At 42.5% G+C, this 9,189-nt stretch overlaps 1 long non-coding RNA gene across 2 annotated transcripts; it reads left to right on the top strand.

Annotated features, from left to right (window-relative positions):
* Window positions 1–313: 313 nt before the first annotated feature.
* On the top strand, window positions 314–5,714 carry LOC130202377 (uncharacterized). 2 transcript variants are annotated; one of them, XR_008833355.1, is made up of 4 exons: window positions 314–403; window positions 957–1,339; window positions 3,254–3,388; window positions 4,138–5,714. It is a non-coding gene; the product is annotated as an uncharacterized LOC130202377 (long non-coding RNA). The 2 variants fall into 2 exon arrangements; XR_008833356.1 differs by having other exon boundaries at window positions 3,238–3,388.
* Window positions 5,715–9,189: the final 3,475 nt, after the last annotated feature.

Raw genomic sequence — 9,189 nt, 5'->3', positions numbered from 1 at the left:
AGGGGTTCTAGCTCAATTCCAGCCCGTAGCTGAATGTTTTTTGTTTTGTTTTTTTTTTAATTTTGCGTTTGTTCCCTTTTTTCTTCAGGAAAATTTAAAGGGGTTCAGAAAGGATACCTTTTAAAAGTCCCCTTTTTGGTTAAAGTGAATTTTATGTTTTATGTTAATGTTTTCGTCGCATATATTTGTCAACTGTATTTTACGTAATGTCAACGTCAACCTTGTTAAATGTATTTTGTACAGTTCGACGGTGGATTGAAGGTGGATGGTGACGGCGGTTTGGCCGGTGGAAGTATGTGACCGCAGTCGCATCCAAATAAACATCTGTCAGTCACAAAAGAACAACGGTGGCATCTAATTCCTGGAGGGAGTGATAGCGTATATTAACTGTTATCATACAACAGTGAGTAATTATACTTGACGTTTGTTTTCATGCTTAAGTACTTCTATTTAGTCATTTATTTTAATGCAGGACTCTAATAAAAATCAGGTACAATATGAACGTGGCTGCATCACGATGTTTGTAAGTCAAGTCACGTGATAAATGTGCGCATCTCTGATGCAGCTTGAAGGTGCATGCAGTTAATCATGTAGCTATGTTAACTGCTCCACATCCATTTGAAAGAATAATTACTGTTTACTTTGCATATTACGGCTGTCATACAACATATACTCAATTAATACATGAAGTGTTATTAGAGATAAAACTACCAGCAGCTTATTAAAACTAGTAGTGATGCTAAAGTGAATTACTTCAACTTGAGCCATTATTTTAATTCAGAATTCTAATGAGTATATGTTAAATATTCTTTAACTACTCTTTAAGAATATTAATACCATTTGGTGTTTTTAACCTGTATATTGTTTAGATCTGTATACTTTCATCACCAATGTTAGAACCAGAGAACACCAGAATGTGATGAAGTTTTTAACCAGGAGGTTATGACTCCCACCAGGCACAGTGGATCACTGGAACCCACGCTGGACCTGACACAGACAGGTGCTCATCTCCCAGCTGTCTCTGATCCTGCATCAATGGCCCAGCTCAACCCAGTCTCCGAACAGGTGTTGGGACACATCCCGTGTCCAGCTGTTCATCTCTATTGCAGACACTATGGAGATGTTTGGACTGCAGTATAATGAGCATGGTTGCCCCCAGTTCCTGTGGACTGGGACCAGCACAGGACCAAGACTGCCCGATCTCCTCCAGAGCAGTGCATCCACTGCACAGTCATCGTAATGGCACCACTCAAACTGTTCCAGTTTCCTCCACGCTCTCCTGCGAATTCTGCTGTCTGACGTGAATCCAGCACAACTCCCGGGCCTCAGACACATCCAGGTAAGTAGTGGATGACACTCCAGCATTATTTGGTACGAACTGATTTCAATCATATTTATTTGTATGAGGAGGGTAATGGATGTGTTGCATGTTTCTTTATTTATACCATGTGACAATATGTAATATGTATTTAATGTGACGGTTGTGGAAACATACCAGATTCCAAGACAATAAAACTTTTTTTCATCATTTTTTTTTTAACATGGAATTTACATGACGTGGTCTATACTTCACGTAGGGACACATGACGCATGAATATGTTCACGGAGTTAAACCGCCACCTAGTGGCTGAACTGGACTTTGTCGAATCCGCCCCAAACTTGTCGCGCTCGTTACAAGTCACGGCCCGAGTCGAGTCCGACCGCGGCGCCTCGGTCCGGCCCGGCTCCTTGGCGCCAGCTCCCCGACCGCCTTGGTGGCGAGGACCTGGACGCTGCTTGCAGCTGCTTGCAGCTTTAATTATTCTTCTTCTGGATTTTTATTTTAGAACATTGGGCGCATATTGGGGGTATGTATCATATCCCAAAACTCACCAAATTTGGCAAGCTTGTCAGGCTTGGTGAAAATAGACAGATGACACCGACCTCGAAATTCGGCTTTAAAAAATTGCTCTCTAGCGCCACCTGGAAGTTTGACCGGCGACGCCCCTCACCCAGTATGTTCAAATGACTAGCTTTTTTTTTCACAAGTCCATTTGGACCTGCTCTACAAAAAAGCCTCTCAGGACCTTAAGCTCCGCCTACTTAAATTTTCCGCCATATTTTTTTTGGTGAAAATCACATCAGTGGCGTTTGCTCCGACATACGGGGTCCAATTCAAACCAAACCTATTGGAGATAATGATCATGGAAGCTATATCATCTTTTTTCAAATATATTATTGTGGTAAGGATCTATGGCCCAACGAACATTTTAGGGGCGTGTCCTGTTTTGTAATGCTCATAACATCAACACTATTGGGAGAAAAAAATAACACTGTCAGGATATGTGCAGAAGGGAGCCTGAAACATTCATAGCAAATTTTGTGCAATTTGAACCGTAGGGGGCGCTACAATAATTCACCAAAGTTGGCCGTTTTTGCCGTTTTTTGGCGTTTTTCGCTTGATTTGGCCAGTTTCCACCTTTTCCCCTTCGATTATTTCTCCGACAAAACGCCAACAGAATCGGCTAAAAATCAATTTTATAGAATCTCAAGACTTGAATAATGAACACTGTGAAAAAAAACAGACTTTTCGTCGGTAGGAAATTTACGTTTTTTTACTGCCAATAATTTTGTACTTTCTGTGATTTCTTTATGCTAAAAACTATTGCTTAAACTCATCCAATACTTCCCAGAAAAATCAGGCATGATGCCAGTCAAGGCCTGAACACATTCACATGAAGAAACAAGCACATTTCTTCCAGGAACACCTATTGATCACCTATTGAGAAGTAAAATAACCATAATTTATTCACTTTCACGATAGGCTTGCTTCTCTTAGTCGGTCAATCAGATCGGCTTCAAATTTGTAACACACAATCCAAACATTGTCATGATGTCAGCCCACAAAGCATTTTACGTTCGGTGTTACACTATTGCCGTGCCAACCCATTCTTCGCATCAAACAACGAAGGGGCTTTGGAGGGACTAAACATGCTCCCTGTGAAAATATCCTTGGCAAACATATTAAGAATCAAAGATGTAGTTTCCAGATAGGATTTTTATTCTTCAAAAATGGTAATCTGGCTCCATAGCGCCACCTACAAATATTCAATTAGGCAGCCCCGGTGCTACGTTTGACCTACATTTATAAAGCTGGTTAGGTATATGTAACACATGTAGACGGAAAGAAAAGTCTCTTGGCACCATGCTCTAAACTGTACCGGATGTCGCCAATATTGATTTCTGTGTCACATTTAGTCACTTCCACCTCCAGGCATACACCTGCGTTTCATACTCCAGGCCAACAGGTGGCGGTAATGCACCAAATATATGGATACAAACCGCTGTGAGTGCATCAAGAAGAAGAAGGAGACCGCAGCTACGCCTGCAGCCTGCTCCGTCTGAGACGGTAAGAATTTCAAATGTATTACAATGAACTACAATCCAACGATAATTAGTCATGGCAGTCTCTTGTTCACGTGACCGCTGTAAAGTTCACCGTGTTTATCCGGTGCTCTTTCTCCGTGTGTGACTAACCGGTTGCTGTGCTAAAGGAGTAGCTCCATGCTAACGCCACTCTCCATTCAAATATAGAATGGTTTCTCCTGTACGCCAGTCGGCATGAACACATAAATACTGTGGATATTACGTTACATAACCGCAGTGAAAGAACGGTAAACTCTGAACAGAGAGTCACGGTCTGTCTTTTAATTCACGTCACGTTAATAAGGGTGCACGTCTTCGTTGCTTCACGTTACGGATGAAGCTTTACTTTAAGATACAGTTTAGAGTTGCGTATATTAACTGTTATCATACAACAGTGAGTAATTATACTTGACGTTTGTTTTCATGCTTAAGTACTTCTATTTAGTCATTTATTTTAATGCAGGACTCTTATAAAAATCAGTTAAATACTCTTTAAGTCATAGCCTACTTGTTAAAGACCATTTACACCATGAGGTGGTAATAATATGTATATTGTAAGATCTGTATACTTTAATCACCACTATGAAAAAGAATAGACTGTTGCATAAACATACTATTTAGCCACGACTCAGTATCTGAAAGTGGAAAGTTTGTTTTCACCCATAAACGTGTGAGATGAGGCTTCTCTCTTCTGTAGGTCAGAATCAGTTATTGTAATCTTTGTCTTCATAGAACCATGTCGGCTGTCTCTGTCCCTGAAGTCCTCACCCACTCCACGTGTGACCACAGGATCATGAGGTGCCTGGCCCCCCGTGAAGACAGTTAAAGAGGAAAAGGACTGAACTGAGAGAACTTCACATATTCCAAAATACGTGTCAATATTTTTGTTATGTTTCCGGTGTTAACAGGTTACGCTTGTGCATGCTTGATCGCAACGTTTGGCAGGAGGGAAAAGAAAATCCACCGCGGATGAAGAGAACCAGCCTGTGTTTCATGTGTGAACACTCAGCAGAGGGTAGGAAGCTCAACACATTAAAAAGACACTTGGGAACATTACACCCCACTCACGTCAATACGCCACATGAGTTCTCTCAGGAAACATCCAGCACTAGCAGCAACACAGATCTTTAATATACTTTTTGGAGTTAGATTTATTAATTCAATTCTAATTATTAGGTCTGATGCTGAACAATTGTTTATGAAGTTGGCCTATCTTAGTGACATATTTGGAAAGTTGAATGAATTAAATGTTGAACAGATCAGGTTTCACTGAAGCTGAGATGTGGGTCAGGACACCTGATCAAGAATATTGATTCCTTTGAGAATCTGAGTGAACCCTGACCTCCGCCTTCGTGACAGGCAAGATCTACCTATTGAGGCGTTGAGAGGAAACGACTGAGGCTTTTTATTTGGCCTAATTGTAATTGAATGAAATCAAAACACTTTGGTCCAGCTTATAAATTGATGTGACCAGGAACACATCATTGAAGTGCAATATAAAAAGTAGATTGTTAACCGCACACAATATGAACAAGAACAAACACATTTGCAATGAGCAGCTGGATGAACTACCAAAATAAATGTTGTTTATCAACTGAAGTTACAGCACAAGACTGACAACATGATCAGTCAGTGCAACTCATGTAAGTTCATCTTTCATCGTAATGCCATCAAGCCATGTGACTCCAGTCAGTGCTCTGTCTGTGACTGAACTCTGTCTGTGAGCTTGTAGTTAGTTCATAATCACAGACAGACAGTCTGAGGCCGTCTGTGAGCCGTCTGTCAGTAATCCAGCTCCTGGTCTTTGATTTGGTGATTTTCTCTAATTCACTGAAGAGTTGTTCGGGGCAAATTTGGGATTCATGAAAGTTTTCTCCTCTGGGATTGGTTCTGAACTCGGAGCGTTGGTGATTACACTCACATCAACTCTACAGACATCCTCAGATTTAAATAATTATAATAATAAATATGAGAATCACCATTTGTGACTCCTGCATCTATGCTTTTTCAAATAGAATAAATACAACTACAATCACTTTCAAGTAAACCAGATTAGTCCATCAGACAAAAAAAAGCTCAACATTGAGGAACAGCAGAAAAGCCGAACTGACGGAGGTAGGACCTGGCAAGTCACCAAGAATCTAGGCTGTCGCGCGTGCCAAGTCGTAACCTGTTAATGCCGTAACGTAAACATTCACAAGAAGGTACAGGCATTTCAACATTTATTTATTCATGACTTAGTTTTATGACTTTGTACTTTGAACTTGTGTAATATGTGAAGTTATCAATAAAGGTCTTTATGCATTTCACCCTGCGTCCCACCTGTAGTACCACTGCACCCCACAAGAGGGGCACACCTACCTGTAGGACCACTGTGTACTACATTCCCCATCACAGCTGACAACACGGCTGTGTAGCAGAACCCGTTTTCAGATTATTATGATAGAATATATATACATCTACACAGGCACGTGCACAGACATTTTGGGGGGCAGGTGCTCAAACCAAAAAAAAGGGCACCCAATGCCAAAAAAAAAATTCTGAAAGAGTTGAAGCATTATCAGCAATACACTGATGATGCTGTCCTTGACCTGCGTCTCCTCTGGCAGCATCAGACCACTATCTTACATTTTCTTTATGAATAAAGATGAATTATTATATAGCAACAACAGTACAAGCGTTCTGATTGGCGAATGGGTCTTCATGCCAGCCACGTATTGCCCTCCTCGCTGGTCTGATACGGATCCATATTGCCCTCTTACGTCATTTTCAAAATGAGCTATATTGATAGACAGCCGAGGTCCTCAAACTAAGGCCCGCCTCCACATTTGGCCCGGCCCTCTGAACAATACCAGAGAGGAATTATGATTTTTTTCTTCAGTCTGGCCACGCAAATCCTAGACTAGCCCGTTATTTAGAATGGAATAAGAACTCTCTCTCTCTCTTTTTCTCTCTCCTCTCCCTCTCTTTTTCTCTCTCTCTCTCCTCTCTCTTCTCTCTCTCTTTTTATCTCTTTTCTTTCTCCTCTCTCTTCTCTCTCTCCTCTCTACTCTAACATAACTAACGTCAGTAAACAGCTGGACGAGGCTTTTAAATCACGGATTTCGTGAGTTTTTGTTTATTCATTTTTTTAGGAAACGTTGGACCAGTTGTGACGTCATGCACTGCGCGGAGGAGGAAGTGGAGTTCTGCCCAAAATAATGTGAGCGGCTACGGCTGCCTGTAAACCAGCTAGCTCTATAGCTCAGCGTGATAAGTGTTGGACTGGACACCCGGAGATGCGTGTTCGATTCCAAGACAAGGCAGCTTTTTTTCATCACTTTTTTTTTTTACATGGAATTTACATGACGTGGTCTATACTTCACGTAGGGACACATGACGCATGAATATGTTCACGGAGTTAAAGCGCCACCTAGTGGCTGAACTGGACTTTGTCGAATCCGCCCCAAACTTGTCGCGCTCGTTACAAGTCACGGCCCGAGTCGAGTCCGACCGGCGCGGGTGAGCGAGGACCCGTTCGACGCTGCTTGCAGCTTTAATAAATATATATAATTTATTATATTATAATCATATAATATTATCATTTAATAATACTAAGCAAAATCAGAACGTTTGATTTCAATAAAAAAACAAATCAAATGTAAATGACAATACAATTTAAAAGAGAAGATCCTGTATTGTAATGGAAGAAATCATTTGAGGTACTTTACTCGAGTTCTTGTTAATTTTATGTAATACTTTCGTAGTTTTTACTCCATTAAATCCATCCAACTGGAGTTAAGAGTTTCCTTACAGATTCAGATAATAATAATAATAATAATAATAATAGTAACACATAAATCACCAAGTCTGTGATGTCATTTTAGATTAAGAATTTAACAAATTGAAAAACTGTCTAGCAGTACATTAAGTAATAAGAATCATTTCCACCGTTCCCAGCTGTAAGTATTAAAGTATTAGGACCATTCTGCATTATCAGTACTTTTACTTTTAGTATACTTTGATTAAGACTTTAATTGAGCACATTTTGATTAGTATTTGCATATCCAGTTTATCGTCTCTGCGGTGCTGTGATACCGCTCCAGGCCACAAGGTGTCACTGTGACCAGTGTTTTCGTCTTTATTTATATATTTTTAGTTCCTTTATTCATGTTATTTCGCTTCAGCTGAATGTCGGTCAGGAAGGAAAGTGGGCGGGTCCCTCCTCAGCCAATCACGCCCCCTTCTCACTTTCGTCGTCTCCCACCCCACCTGAGTGCTGGCTCTGGATTGGTTGTTACTGGGTGGAGCGGAAGAAACTTTACCCACAACATGTTTCTATAAAGAAACACAGAGTTCTCAGCTACATAAACAACAACAACAACAACAACAATCAAGCTCATGAAAATCTGATTTTGTCATCAACTGTCCAGTAAAACGTAAAAAGTATTAGCCTACCAGCTAAATAAAAGAATAATAATAATTCGGACTTCTATAGCGCTTTTCTAAATACCCAAATATGCTTTACAGGGAACAAGAGACAGACAGAACAAACAAAAAGTGAGCAGACAAGACGAACAAACAGGAACAGTAACGTGAAGAAAGGAAAACAAACGGGGTGACACACTGGAGAAGCTGTATGAGTCGTATCGGGGTCAGGGGTCAGCAGGTGAACGCGATTTGGAAGAGGTGTGTTTTGAGGGCTTGCTTAAATAAAGGTCGGGTGGGAGCCTGACGGATGTGGATGGGGAGAGCGTTCCAGAGGGGGGTGCAGCTGCCGAGAAGGCCCGGTCACCCCAGGTCCGGCGCTTGGTCCTGATGATCTTCAGAGTGTTTGTGCCGGCGGACCTGAGGCAACGGGTTGGAGCGTGGAGGGGGAGGAGTCTGAAAGATATGGAGGGGCCATGTTGTTTAGGGCTGTGTAGGTGATCAGTAGAAGCTTGAAGTCTATCCTGAACTTGACCGGGAGCCAGTGGAGGTGGTGTAGGACCTGATGTGTTCATGGCGTCTGGTGGAGGTGAGCAGACGGGCGGCAGAGTTCTGGACACATTGAAGTGTGTTGATGATTGTGTTGGGGAGCCGTAGAGGAGCTGCTGCAGGCATCACGTCTTGATGCTATGAGGGCGTGGATGAGGATTTCAATGGTGGAGGGGACAGGGAGGGCCGGAGGCGTGCGATGTTCCTGAGATGGAAGAAGGCTGTTTTGGTGACGTGGTTGGGGGAGGAAAGAGAGGGTGGGGTCAAGGATGATGCCGAGGTTGCGGACCTTGGTGGAGGGGGTGACGATGGAGCCATCGATATTGAGAGAGACGGTCTGGGCGGAGCGGGTGAGGGAGTTCGGGCCAATTATGAGTATTTCAGATTTGTTGCAGTTGAGTTTGAGAAAGTTCTGTTGCATCCATGATTTTATTTCGGTTAGACAGGTGGTGAGAGTGGAGTGGGTGACTGAGGTGATGGTCTTGGATGATAGGTAGAGTTGGGTGTCGTCGGCGTAGCAGTGGTAGTTGAGACCATGTCGACGGATGCTTTGTCCAAGGGGAAGGATGTAGATGATGAAGAGGAGGGGACCGAGCACGGACCCTTGAGGGACACCGTGAGAGACGGGGGAGGTGGATGAGTTACAGTTGTTTATGGCAATGAATTGATGTCGATCTGAGAGATATGAGGTGAACCAGGAGAGGGCGGGGCCAGTTATGCCAACGGAGTGATGGAGACGTGAGAGGAGGATGGAGTGGTTGATGGTGTCAAAGGCGGCACTGAGGTCTAGGAGGATGAGGATGGTGAGGAAGCCAGTCAGCAGAGAGA

Source organism: Pseudoliparis swirei, chromosome 12, assembly GCF_029220125.1.
Source record: "Pseudoliparis swirei isolate HS2019 ecotype Mariana Trench chromosome 12, NWPU_hadal_v1, whole genome shotgun sequence".
Classification (NCBI taxonomy): domain Eukaryota; kingdom Metazoa; phylum Chordata; class Actinopteri; order Perciformes; family Liparidae; genus Pseudoliparis; species Pseudoliparis swirei.
This window is presented reverse-complemented; position numbering and strand designations above follow the sequence as displayed.